This window comes from Rutidosis leptorrhynchoides, chromosome 3 (assembly GCF_046630445.1).
Source record: "Rutidosis leptorrhynchoides isolate AG116_Rl617_1_P2 chromosome 3, CSIRO_AGI_Rlap_v1, whole genome shotgun sequence".
Classification (NCBI taxonomy): domain Eukaryota; kingdom Viridiplantae; phylum Streptophyta; class Magnoliopsida; order Asterales; family Asteraceae; genus Rutidosis; species Rutidosis leptorrhynchoides.
This window is the reverse complement of record NC_092335.1, coordinates 43851117-43866084: the sequence shown is the minus strand read 5'-3', so window position 1 is coordinate 43866084 and position 14968 is coordinate 43851117. Positions and strand designations below refer to the sequence as shown.

The following is a 14968-nucleotide window of genomic DNA, read 5'->3' as shown; positions in this document are numbered from 1 at the left end:
TTGTTTTACCCATAACTTCTTCGTTTTAAATCCGTTTTGAGTGAATAAAATTGCTATGGTTTCATATTGAACTCTATTTTATGAATCTAAATAGAAAAATTATAGTTTTATTGTGAGAAATATAAGTTACAAGTCGTTTTTGTAAGAGATAGTCATTTCAGTCGAAAGAACGACGTCTTGATGACCATTTTGAAAAACATACTTCCACTTTGAGTTTAACCATGATTTTTGGATATAGTTTCATGTTCATAATAAAAATCATTTTCCCAAAAGAACAACTTTTAAATCAAAGTTTATCATAGTTTTTAATTATCAAACCCAAAACAGCTCGCGGTGTTACTACGACGGCGTATATCCGGTTTTACGGTGTTTTTTCATGTTTTCGTGTTTTAAATCACTAAGTTAGCATATCATATAGATATAGAACATGTGTTTAGTTGATTTTAAAAGTCAAGTTAGAAGGATTAACTTTTGTTTGCGAACAAGTTTAGAATTAACGAAACTATGTTCTAGTGATTACAAGTTTAAACCTTCGAATAAGGTAGTTTTATATATATATGAATTGAATGATGTTATGAACATCATTACTACCTCAAGTTTAGTAGGTAAACCTACTGTAAATGATGAAAAAATAACTTGAGCTTCAAAGGATCTTTGGATGGCTTGAAAGTTCTTGAAGCAGAATCATGACACGAAAACAAGTTCAAGTAAGATTTCCACTCGAAATAAGATTGTTATAGTTATAGAAATTGAATCAAAGTTTGAATATGAGTATTACCTTGTATTAGAAAGATATCTTACTGTAAATAAGAAAGATTTCTTGAGGTTGGATGATCACTTTACAAGATTGGAAGTAAGCTAGCAAACTTGGAAGTATTCTTGATTTTATGAAACTAGAACTTATAGAATTTATGAAGAACACTTAGAACTTGAAGATAGAACTTGAGAGAGATCAATTAGATGAAGAAAATTGAAGAATAAAAGTGTTTGTAGGTGTTTTTGGTCGTTGGTATATGGATTAGATATAAAGGATGTGTAATTTTGTTTACATGTAAATAAGTCATGAATGATTACTAATGTTTTTGTAATTTTATGAGATATTTCATGCTAGTTTCCAAATGATGGTTCCTACATGTGTTAGGTGACTCACATGGGCTGCTAAGAGCTGATCATTGGAGTGTATATACCAATAGTACATACATCTAAAAGCTGTGTATTGTACGAGTACGAATACGGGTGCATACGAGTAGAATTGTTGATGAAACTGAATGAGGATGTAATTGTAAGCATTTTTGTTAGGTAGAAGTATTTTGATAAGTGTCTTGAAGTCTTTCAAAAGTGTATGAATACATATTAAAACACTACATGTATATATATTTTAACTGAGTCGTTAAATCATCGTTAGTCGTTACATGTAAATGTTGTTTTGAAACCTTTAGGTTAATGATCTTGTTAAATGTTGTTAACCCATTGTTTATTATATCTAAAGAGATGTTAAATTATTACATTATCATGATATTATGATATATTAATATATCTTAGTATGATATATATACAGTTAAATGTTGTTACAACGATAATCGTTAAATATATGTCTCGTTTCGAAATCATTAAGTTAGTAGTCTTGTTTTTACATATGTAGTTCATTGTTAATACACTTAATGGCATGTTTACTTATCATTTATCATGATTAAACATAGTGTATCAATATCTTAATATGATTCATATGTATTTAGTAAGACGTTGTTATAACGATAATCGTTATATATATCGTTTCGAGTTTCTTAATTCAATAAACTCAATTTTATGTATATAACTCATTATTAAAATACCTAATGAGATACTTACTTATCATAATATCATGTTAATTATATATATAATCATATATATGCCATCATATAGTTTTTACAAGTTTTAACGTTCGTGAATCACCGGTCAACTTGGGTGGTCAATTGTCTACATGAAACTCATTTCAAATAATCAAGACATAACAAGTTTGATTTCTTAACATGTTGGAAACATTTAATCATGCAAATATAGTTTTCAATTAATGTATAATCATGGAAAAGTTTGGGTCACTACAGTTGGTTCGTTACAGAAATGGTTGTTTCGTGTGAAAATCATATTACTTCGTTTCTATTTTTCAACTTTCCAGAAAACTAGGATCGGGCTGATTTGTAGAAACTTTTCGACCCACATGGGTTGGTTAAAGACGTGTATCTAGCTAGAAAAAGGCTATCGAGTGAACAACGCTTCGGGTTCGTGAGATTTGAGGGGATTAGAGATGTTGAAAGCTTCGTTAAAAATCTAAACTCAATTCAAGCACACGGAAGATGGCTTCGGGTATACAATGTGGTGGAGAGAGGCTTAAGCAAAGCACCGACGACATAAAAGAGGAAAGGAATGCTATGTCCTCTGATTCAAATCGGAATTCGGCTACTATCAAGGGATCAAGTTGGGACGGGAGCAAATTCTCGGAAGTGATATCAGGCAGTAAAAGTAGTATGTTAAATCCTATAAAAAACTTCCCATCAAGCTTTCGAAAGGAATTCAATTCGACCCATGGCAACCCTAAACCCATCGAAATAAAGGTGGACGGTAAGGTGTTCGTGTTTAATCTTCCCACGTCGGTAAGAGATCACAAACTCATTTTTAGTTTCAATTCGGATTGTTTCAATTAGACATTGATAAAAGAGGATGAGATTACTTCGAATGATGACAAGGGTGATACAACGGGTAAGCTATATGTTCATCAAAATGGCATTGTGGAGTCCCCTGTCGACTCACATTCAAGAAAAATGAATCCCTCTGTTTGCCACGGTGTCATTTCAAAATACCGAGTTTGTTGGCATACATCGTGATTATGATTATCTCCATGATAACATGTCTGTCGGAAGTACATGAGCATTATATTCCGGCGAGATGCCTAACGCGAAACACGCCGTTGATGAAACCCAAGTTGCCAAAGAATCACGTTGCTGGGAAAACTCCGGTGGTGAGAAGTCCGATGAGACTTCTGATGTAGACTCCAAGAATTCATATTCCAAGAATTCAAATTTTGGTCCTTGCTTTGATAAATTAAAAAGTATAGGTTCTACTATTCAGAGAGAATTTGGAGGTAATACATTAATTTCTAGTTCGGTAGCTCGTTCTCGAAACAGAAAGAGGAAAATATGTCCATTGATCAAACATCATTTTTTATAATTACATCCAGGGGAAAAACATTTGAAGCGTAGAAAATGTCGGGATAAAGATATATGGATCGAAAGGGCTTATCTCGTTGATTTGATGAAAAACTTAAGAGGAAGGAGATGAGACATCTAATGAAGATTTTTCATCCTCTTCGGATTCGGATTTAGATTCAGGCTCGGACTCGGATTCGAACTCGTAAAAGTCTTTATTGGGTCGTGGTTGTTTCGTATTTTTGTTCTTTTGTAATATTTTGGTTTCAACCTTTATCGTGCTTCGGATGTTGTTTTTTCGTTAGGTTTTGGTGGGTTGGGACTTTCGAGTTTCTTAGAGTGTAGTCGTGTTTTATTTTTCTTCTCGTGGTTTGGGCTTTGTCGTGTTTTGTTTTCGTGTGTGCTTGCTTCGTGTTCTCGATGTCTTAGCTAACTTCTTGTTAGATGTACTTTTTCTTTCTTTTTTTATTTAATATATACTTGCCTTTCAAAAAAAAAAATATTATCACGATGAGTTGATTTTTCTTATTTTTTATTTTTACAAAAAACAAAATATCATAAAATCAAATAGCCTAGCAAACAGAATGGTAGCCGGCCCAATTACAAATATTGGACACCCTATTAATTGATATGCATTCATGATTTTTTTGTACTGAATGTTACTCATCATCATAACCAACTATAGCATACTTCTATCTAAAATCAATGTCACATCAATGCCATATCAGAATTTTTTTCGTCAAGACTAACTCAGCACTAAACTGCAAACACTTTCAATCATGACATAGTTCCTCACATTTTTTAATTATCATAAACTAAATAATTAAATAATAACATATTATATAAACTAACATTACGTTCTTCTTAAAAATAAAAATAAAATTACAAAAAACATAATTAAAAACATTACGTTAATAAATTAAAGTATGAGATAATTAAAAGTACGACATAATTAAGATACGAAATACTAAAACTACTCAGATTTGTCCGACAACTCCGCAAGTTGTTTGGCATACTTTTTCTTGATCCTTGTACGAGCTCTCATCATCATATCGTACTTGTCAGGAGGTAAGTCGCATGATACCGGTTTTGAAAGAAACTTTAAACCCTTGAACCTTTATGCGTCTCAGCCTTATCTGCAATCTTTTCCATTGATTGTTTCGTGACTAATGTGGCGGCTTACGCGGAATCAACTATCTTCTTGCGCGCTTCCTCGTAGGATCTACGAGAAGTGGCATCCATGAATACGAATCCCTTTGGCTCTTGGTTCGACAAGGTGGACGTCGCGTCACATCGTACAAAGTAAGGCTCGGTTGGTTTCGGCTTCATAAATCTGCAGTCTCTTGCGTGTTTGGGAGAGGTTATTGGGTTGAACTTTTCTTTTCTGGGAAATAAAACCTTCAAACGCTAAAAAGTTCACACAGTCTTTAAGTACGCACCACACATCCTCGTACATAAAATTTCTTTTCATTTGAGTTTGAATTGTTTGCGTGCGTTTCTCATACGATCTTCCCCTCTATCACCGCTTTTCCAATGTTGTTGTAGCTTTGAGTGGATTGCAACAAATATTTTGACCTCACGTTTTAGTTTGCTCCATTTACCGCTAATTTGATTGGCTCGTCACTGAATCGGAATAAGAGAGTTGTATTGCGCACGTACATCCCCCCAAAATAAGTTAGAGGTTTGTGAGGTTCCAACGTGTGGGTTTTCAAAAGCACGCATAAAACACTCGAATACAAATTTTCTTTCTTTGTCTGTTTACGCTTGTTTAGGACATTTCACTTTCTTGCCTTTGCGATCGCTTGCGGGTTCGGGCTCGGGTTGCGTTTCTTGAACCGCGTCAAAATCATCATCGTCATCTTCTTCGTCTTCGGGTAGAGCTGAAACATAAGGAGTTTGATAGTTGGGATTCAGGATTAATGGAAGTTGTTGTTGTGTTTGGTTCAACAACGACACATAGGATGCGTTATTTTCATAAGCGCAAAATCAAAGTGTAGGTTGGAAGATGACCCGGTTGGTAACTAATAATTGTGTGTTTCCATCAAATGGTTAAACATATCATTAGCTTGACTAGTTCGAATTTGTGGGATGGTTTTGGATTTGGATTGGGTTTATTTTTTGGGTGCTATTTTGTGTTTTGAATGTGTAAATTGAAAGTGAAAATGGGAGTTGTATTGTGTAAAATGTATATGAATTGTTGTGTATTTATACAGAAGATTAAACAAATAAAACAAAATATGAAAAATAGTCGTTTTGCAACGGATAGTTTGCCTTATTTCCTCGCACCCTGCCTTCTATTTAAATGAGGAATATAGCAGCGCGGTGCTTCGGAGGGCGATCAGGGCGGGTCCAATCCTATCGCCGCCCAGATGGGCGGCTTCCTTAGCGACCCGAACGAGCCACAGGTTAGGAGTGGTTTAAAATGACACACAATTTAATAAATGTTATTATTACCCTGTACTTTTTATTCACTTTATAATTTTATCTTTTACTTTTTATTTACATTTTTGTTTTACATAAGATTGGTTCTAACCGAGCGTTAGTCAAACGATGTGTCACTTTTTGACGGAAGTTGATGCCGTTTACCCGCGTCAAAAGTTGACGGATGATGGCGTTAGTTGATTAATTGTCAGATTGTTGAATGAGCGTGAGTGTAGATCTAGCCAATCACGTGTGTTCACAATTTATATTTATTATTTAATTTATTTTTTTTCACCCAATTTACAACCAGATTTACCACATCACCCTACCAATATTTGACACAAAAATTTGACCTTTTGAATTAACGAATGTCAAATACACTCACAATCAAAAACCTTATTTTTTTCATCAAAAAGTGCACAATTCGATTTTGACATTACAGTCACGGTTAAGAATAGTCAAGGATATTAAAAAACTCTACTTTACTATTTTTTATTTATTTATAGAATTAAAATATTAATATTAATTTGAGACATTAAAAAAAGAAAATATGACTATTTAATGAGGCTTTATCATTGAATGTTATTTTTATATGTAGTTAGTAATTAGTACGTAGTAATAATATACATGAAGTTGCATAAAAACGTTCTTATTAATCAAAAAAGGTAAAAATGAGAACAATACTCGTTTGTCCAGGTATAGGAGCAGATTTCTAAAAGGGATACATGAATTTGAGAGACCAATGGATTGTGAAATTATCATTTCCCCTTTCCATTCAATATGTCTCATTTTCCGTAAATCATTATTCTCATCTATAAATCTATCTATAAATTCTATTAAAAGGAAGTTGGTGATCAAGTCATCATGCTAACTTGTCACTCTCATTAGAATGAGATTGTATTGTATTTTTGTTTTTGGCTTTAGCATCTTGCTAGCCTCTTAATATATTATTGCTGTTGAAAAAAAAAAAAAAAAAACTATCTCATTAGAATGAAATTCTATTTTTGTACTTTAATAAAAATAATAATCCACGTAAGAGTGCACAACATTTGTACCTAAAACCTGCCACGATAATCTAAATTATATTTTTAAAAGTTTTTTGAATTGGATTCTATATATGGTCCATGTGGCCGGTTCAAGTTGGATCATGCATTTGTTGTTATTGTTTGGTGAACTCATTTCATGTGGACGGATTCAAACATCACTTAAAGTTTGAATGGTCTTTGCACTTAGAATACCTCACTATCTTCGTGCATGACTCATGCTCTTCTTGTTGACTTCTTCGTTAACAAAAAAAATTTATACAATTAGTACATCTTTTAAACATAACTATAATGATAGTTGTTAATGGACCAATTTCATTTACTAATCCCATTTGATTTTAGTCTAGACATTGATAGATATGATATCAATCCAATGAAAAAATTAATCCCTCTTATATGGGTTGTAGCAACAGAAGTTTACTTATGATGATATCTGAATTTCCTCCAAACCAATTAGACACCCAAAGGATAATCAACATGCAAAGCGAGTTAAAAAAAGAATAAATGTGGTGAACCCTACTCTTCTCTTCACTCCGTCAACGTGGAGTGAGGGCACCTATGATGAGCGAACCCATAGCTCGCCGTGTCTATAACACGATGACTATGACAAGTCCAATAGCGAGCCCATAAGCACGATCTTATATCACACAATATCCTTTAAGACGCGTGTATATATCCATGATACATTCTTTTATGAAAAAACAAGAACGATATTACCATGATACATAACTTTGTTCATTGGTTTACTAGTTTGATTATGACTTTTGTTGAAAACTATTTACCTTTGAGCTTCGAGATTAAGGTTTCGTTTTAATAATAATTTAGCCATTAATAGTTCACAATTCGAATGATTCAAAGTCTATGAATAAACTTGTTTCCGAATGGAAATAAGTTGTTTAATAATCGTTTTGAATGAACGATATGAATTGAGTAAAATTACATTTTAACGTGTGAGTTGTAATCACTTGCATCCATTAATTTGCTTGAAATTCAAGTGACCAATGAGATCACGACATGTGGTGCGAAAATCACATGTGATTAAAAAAAAAATTTCAAAATTTTTTTGTTTTGAAAAAAAATTTTTCAAAATTTTTTCTTTTCGAATTTCTTTAAAATCACATGTGATTTTGCATGTCAATCACATGTGATTGTAAACCCAATCACATGTGATTATGCATGTTAAATCCAATCACATGTGATTGTACAATTCAATCACATGTGATTGTGCAGGTAAATCACATGTGATTGTAAAAAAGAATTAAAAAAGAAAAATTTTCGTAAAAAAAATTAAAAAAAAAATTTTCGAAAAAATTTTTTATTGAATTTTTTTTTTCAATCACATGTGATTTTCGCGCCACATGTCACGCTCTCATCGATCCCTTGAATCTCAACTTAATTTATGGATTCAAATGAATATTCCTCTTTAACGTGTTACAAGAATAAAAGATTCAATATACTTGTTTGTCTAGTGTCGTGAATATGAATTATTTTTTTAGAACGACAATTTTGGCATCGAATCCTCTAATTTGCCACCCACACACCCGTTAGGAAGAAACTCCTCGCATCCATCGCGCAAAGCGTACCCGGAATGCTTTAGGTTAACTGTTTGGCCCGCACAGAGTGAAGGATACCATAGACACAACCTTTGGAGAAAACTCTCTCTCAGGATTTGAACCTGCACCTATTTTTTCAAGGATACTGGCTCAGAACTAACTGAAACTTTTTACCACTCAACCAATAGTTCGGTGGTGTCCTGAATATGATTTGAAGGGGATATTACACAAAATTTATGTGCTTAGGTCGCTAGTATTGGTTCGTGAATGAACCCGTGGTTGTGACCGCCCTTCATTGGCGCCAATATTAGCAACATGTGGTTGCTCCGCCATCACTTGACTGTCCTTCATTTTGTCGTTGTATAGCAAAATGGATCACGGAACACTTGTATTAATTTGTTGTACATTTTGCCTTATTACTTGTACCCGTAAATAATTAATTAATTTAGTGGGTGTGAGGTAGTGTGTGATGGGTACGTCATGGTTGTTATTATTTAGTGGTTGGTTTGTGATGGAAAAAAGGTGTTTATGTGGCGCTGATGTGGCACTCCGTGATGCCATGACATTGTGTCATGGTTAAGAGTGGTCTTAATAGTTAAAAGAATGTTTCAACTCTAAATGATTCTGCATTGAATGTTGAATCATTCAACATACATAATATGTCATTTATAAGTTAGAAACAAACGCCTTGATTGTTTAGCATTTCAACATTTAACGTTGAACCATTCAATTAAGATGTAAACAAACACTATATCAAAGCACATTATTTAATTCACCCTTTGAAATTGAATTATTAAAATTATTATTGTTGTTCGTGCTGTTGTTGTTTTACTATATGATTAGCAGGGCACTTTTTTAACTTAACAAGTACACACCATGACATAACCTTTGCGGTGAATCAACTTAGCAAATTTTAAAGCGATAAACAACGTAGTCACATGGATGCGGCATTTAAAGTCATCTAGTAAATCATATACCAATTTATTTATTCTTACGACACTACAACTTGCAGACATATTTATTAAGAGATTATCAATAACCTTGTTTGAGTGGTTTCGTGCTAAGCTTCACGTTGATTCATTAGAGTGGAGTATTAACGGTATTAAAGAATACCTTGAAGAGCAAGTCAAATGAATGACTTGGAGAACAAGAAGATTAGTCTAATGTAGTTTAGATTAACTTTCCTAATTGTTACTGTATATCTTAATGCTTCGTAAGTTGTATAAAATACTCATTAATAAACCCTACACGGTAAAGAACTACTCCGTATTATTATCACAGGTAAAATAATTTTTCGTTAATTTTCTTAATACCCTTCAACCTTTTTATGATTAGTTGTTATTGAAGTGAAGATATAATGTGTAATCATATCATATGAATGTATATACTTCAAATGACTAAATTAGCTCCCTGGGCACCTGATTAAAAATTCGTATAAAAATTGTTCGATCATACTTTGCATTGCTAGCTTAGATTATGAATTACATTATTTTCATCTTTGAAGTTGGAACTATAAAATAGTAGCAGTTCGTTACCATGATCCGATGGTCGGATTTGACCTAGAAAACTGATTAGACAACATTACAATACTTGATCAATGGTATCGAAATCGAAATAAGTAGAATTCTAGTATTTCGGTAGGATTTCATCTGTATTGTACTCCTCATAATGAATTATACACATTGCTAACCCATGAGTGTTCATGCATATTTTTTCCAAGGGAAAACCTACACACGAACAGCAATGCGAAAGGGTTTTTTTTAGGCGTCAACGTCGTTGATCTCCGGTCCGGATACCGTGAATAACCCGTACCCGAGATGATGATCTCGGGAGGGTGGCCAACGAATTGCCCGCCGGTCGATAGTCGGACCCTATCGACGGCAAAGGGAGAAAAAACCCTACAAGACCCGTAGGTAAAAACCCTAGTGTTGCGATCGTGAAGGCGATCGAGGAGAAGATCCGGCTATGACTGCCGCGTGCTTTCATTGAGAGAGTGAGAGGGGAGATTGAATGACCGCATGAGAGTGTATGCGATTGGGAGCGTGTGAACTTGATGTAAGTTTTGCCCCATATTTATAGATGGGAATTAGGGTTACTTGACTTGGGGGCCAAGTTAATTGCGTAGACCCTAATTGGGCCAAAACCCTACGTCATCAAGTCCCCCAAGTTCGGTATGATATTTTTGTCAAGTATCGTATCGAACTTCTCATTATGCTGCGGAAAATAAGTTCACAGGAGCCTGCGCAAACAACTGTGCGTAAACCCGCGAACATATGCGCAAAAAACCGCATGCAGAATGCGTGGGGAAACCGCATGAACTAGCATGTGTAAAACCACATGAAAATTGCGTCTAAAGTCCGCGAACATCTGCGCTAAATATTCATGTACTTAAACCGCATATAACGAATTAAAAGCTCAATAAGAAAAGACAAACCTTCTCAAACCGAACGATAGATGGTAGAAACACGAGACATAATGCATCGTGCCCCACGGTGGACGCCAATTGTTCATGCATATTTTTTCCAAGGGAAAACCTACACACGAACAGCAATGCGAAAGGGTTTTTTTTAGGCGTCAACGTCGTTGATCTCCGGTCCGGTTACCGTGAATAACCCGTACCCGAGATGATGATCTCGGGAGGGTGGCCAACGAATTGCCCGCCGGTCGATAGTCGGACCCTATCGACGGCAAAGGGAGAAAAAACCTACAAGACCCGTAGGTAAAAACCCTAGTGTTGCGATCGTGAAGGCGATCGAGGAGAAGATCCGGCTATGACTGCCGCGTGCTTTCATTGAGAGAGTGAGAGGGGAGATTGAATGACCGCATGAGAGTGTATGCGATTGGGAGCGTGTGAACTTGATGTAAGTTTTGCCCCATATTTATAGATGGGAATTAGGGTTACTTGACTTGGGGCCCAAGTTAATTGCGTAGACCCTAATTGGGCCAAAACCCTACGTCATCAATGAGGAAGCCAAAGCTTCTATTCTTCTGCTTTTGAACAAACTCTTGATTGGTGGATCATCTTCATCGACCGCTGCTTCTCAATTGTTGGAGTTTCTGAATAAAGATACTGACACGCAAACGATTGATCTTGAATTCAATAGGCAAGATGACGTTGATCTTTTTAGAAATTGTTGATCTGATATTATCCTTCAAGGTATTTGTACCTTATTAGACTACACTGCCACTTCATTTACCACAGTTGCTGATGTTGCTGCTGCATTTTCTTGTGAAGCTTTAGAAACTGACACTAACACCGTCTTTAAATTCTTTAGCGATTCTGGTGACGGTTTTTCTGATAAAGATCGAGCTTTTGTTGCTAGCGATTTCAAGGTCTTGTTAAATGGCTCAAAAATGAGTGGTAATCCACAATGTGATCTACTTTTTGACATTCCAATAATTCATGGGCGATTGAGGTTTCTTTGCAAGTACGTCCACTCTTCAACACGGGCTGGATTAAATTCAGTCCCATTAGTACAAGGATCTGCTGGTAAGGATTTGACCATGCTCTTTTCGTCTCTGGCTTTTGCTCTTCAGGCTCTTGGCGAGACTAGCCGGCTCAGAGCAAAACTCTGTCTAGATAATTTGGAAAAAGACAACTTATTTCCTAGTTTGGTTGAGAGTTTCAATGCCGATTGCCCTACTGTTGATCAGTTAGATGCCTCTATTATGTCTTTTGTCACGTTTAATAAGGAAAAAAACTACGTTAAATCCTTGCATGAAGTTTATATTTATCCGAGGTTGTGAAAAAAATTCTTTCTTGGGAAGCAACAGTTTCTTGTATCTCACTTGAGGGGAATGAGTTGTTTCAAGTGCAAGAGAATACTGATGAAGTAAGCGCCAAATCAGATAAAAAGAACCAAGGGCGAGAGGGTACAAAGAAGAAAGAAAAAAAAAGTTATGGGAAAGGTACAACTGTATTGATGCAGTTTGTAAAAGCAAGATTATAGTCTGTGGCAAGTAACATCAGCGATGATGAGTCAGTTCTCCCGAAGAAAGTTGCACGTGGTTTTCTTTCAATCTTTGACTTGAAAGACTCAAACATTGACCATCTACTACAGAAAGTCAAAGAGGTTGTGGACAGTAATGAAAGCAGGCTATTAGTATGTTTTAGCATGCTTATGTTGTTTATCTATTAGTATGTTTTATCTTATCTTAAGTCGTTTGAATCTTAATATAATGTCGAATTTTGTAGGGAACTCGTGATTTTACTAAAGAACAGCAGGCTATTAGAAAGAGAGCATTCTCGATCGTCACCCGTGTGTTTAAGAAGCACCGTGCTATGGAACTTAATACCCCTGCATATGACTTTAGAGAAACTCTTGCAGGGAAATACGGGGAAGATTCAAAGCTAATTTATGATTTAGCTGACTGCCTGAACAGGTGACATATATATTTGACGTTATCATGCTAACTCATTTAACTGTTGCTTCTAAGTTTTGTGTTTTTTATTTTGTTTTTGCTTCTTGTGTTTTTGTTTTTTGACATATTTGATTTACTTTCATAGGGTGGAGAGCTTTGTTCGCTACGTTATGATCTAACTGTTCCATTTGCTAGATATGTTGCTATGAATGGTATTAAGTCATATAGACGGTACCAAATAGATAAAGTGTGGACCACCGAGGCAGTAGCCTGAGTGGTAGAAGCTCAAGTGTGGGCGGGCCCCTTGTTCTATAACGATTAGGCGGGGGTTCGATTCCTGTGGGGGGAGGTTTTCTCAAGGATCCCTGTGCTAAGTTTCATATTGTGGGCTTATCACATGGGCCCGTTTGCAGTTCCATTTCGGGCTGTATTACGTGGTTCGGTCCAAAGCACCTGGGTACTCCGTGTCGAAGGGTGTGAAGAGTTTCCTCCTAGCGTGTGTGTGCAAATGATGAGTGTCGTTGAAATAAATGATACGCTGATGCAAATAGCCGTTCAAAAAAAAATATAGATAAAGTGTGATGAAGGGACAAGCCATCTAAAGGAAGATTGCGAGAATTTTATCAATGTGATTTTGACATTGCCGGTGATCAAACAATAGGAGCGGACTTTGAGGTAGTCAAAATTTTGACTGAACTGCTGGATAAGCTGAACATCAGTGATTATGAGGTAAGTTTTTCGTAAATATTAGCTGTGATATTTCGTTGTGCATTTACATGTGTCGTTTGACACATATTAATCTGATTGTTGTGTTCGTTCTTTTTTATTCAACTTTCTCTGATTTGATTGATTATTCTTTTTGATCCTCTACCTACGCCTACAGATAAAGTTGAATCACCGAATGTTACTGGATGGAATGTTGGATATATGTGGTGTGCCGTCTCAGAAATTTCGAACTGTCTGTTCAAGTATTGACAAGTTAGACAAGCAGTCCTTTGAGCATATTAAAAAAGAATTAGTAAGTAAACTGTTCCTTGTTAATATTGTTCTTTTAATGGCACTTGTTAATATTGTTTGATATTTTTGGTTTCTTCTCTGGGTTGGGTTCAATGTTCAATTGGATAATTATGATGTAGTTATTGTTATTATGACATTCTCTAGGCTTTTAATTTTATGGGTCCGTAGTATTCAATGACTATTGACCATATTCTGTCATTTTTAGATCGATGAGAAGGGCTTAGATGTTGAGACAGTAGAGAAAATTGGTTCTTATGTGGTGCAAAGGGGACACCCTTTGAAATTATTATCAGAACTAAAAAAGGAAGGTAGTGAATTTTTTAAAAACGCTTCCTCAAATCAGGCATTGAACGACTTGGAAAAGTTATTCCAAGCTTTAGACATCACGGGATGTTTCAATAAAGTGGTTTTTGATTTGAGTTTGGCAAGAGGCTTCGACTATTACACCGGTGTCATATTTGAAGCCGTTTTCAAAGGGGACACACAGGTCTGTTTTTATATGGTACTCCGTATTTATTTTATAATTGGACCGTATATTTCTCAATAACCTTGTCTGCATTAACATGCAGGTTGGTTCAATTGCTGCTGGAGGACGTTATGATAATCTTATAGGCATGTTTGGTTCAAAACTGGTTGTTGCAATTGGTGTTAGTTTGGGAATATAACGTGTATTATTCACAATCATGGAACAAAACCAAAAAAAATGAGAAGCAGGTAATAATAATAATAAGACAGGGTCAGTTTTGGTTTTTGTTTTTGCGTCATCTTTAACGTCCTTAAATCTCATCTCGTTGTTTTTATAGGTTATTTGAGCCTGTGAAACACAAGTTTTAGTGAGCATACTAGGGGATGATTATTTTCTAGCAGTTAAATTGGTGAACATGTGTTAGGAAGCGGATCTGAATGCATAGTTTATGGTTCACAAAAGAATGAGTAAGCACTTTGATCATGCTAAGGAGTTTAGGATCCCTTGGGTGGCGATTGTTGGAGAGCGTGAAATTACCGAAGGAACTATCAAGTTGCAAAATAAGGAAGCCAGAATAGAGAAAGTGGTTTCTACAGACATTTTTGTTGATGAGCTCAACAGACTTATCAACACACCCCACGCCCAGTCAACCTGAAACGGCAGATGAGCTTATTCTTACAAAAAAAAATTTTAATTTCTTCACTATTTAATCTTTAGAAGTTTCATTGGGATTGTATATTCACAATTTTTGTGGTAACTTTAGTTAAAGAACCATTATCTTGATTTTGCATTTTTGTATTTAAATCTAATTGATGGGTTTATATTTTCTTGTTCGAATTCTCAAAGATGTATACAACTCGTGGATATATGATAATCTAAACGGCTAAAACCATATTTTTATAAACATAAAGCATCACTAGGATA

The 14968-nt window shown here is 35.2% G+C and overlaps 1 pseudogene; it reads left to right on the top strand.

The window, feature by feature from the left end:
* Nucleotides 1-8710: 8710 nt before the first annotated feature.
* LOC139896246 (histidine--tRNA ligase, cytoplasmic-like) lies at nucleotides 8711-14717 on the top strand (annotated as a pseudogene).
* The last annotated feature ends 251 nt before the right edge of the window (nucleotides 14718-14968 follow it).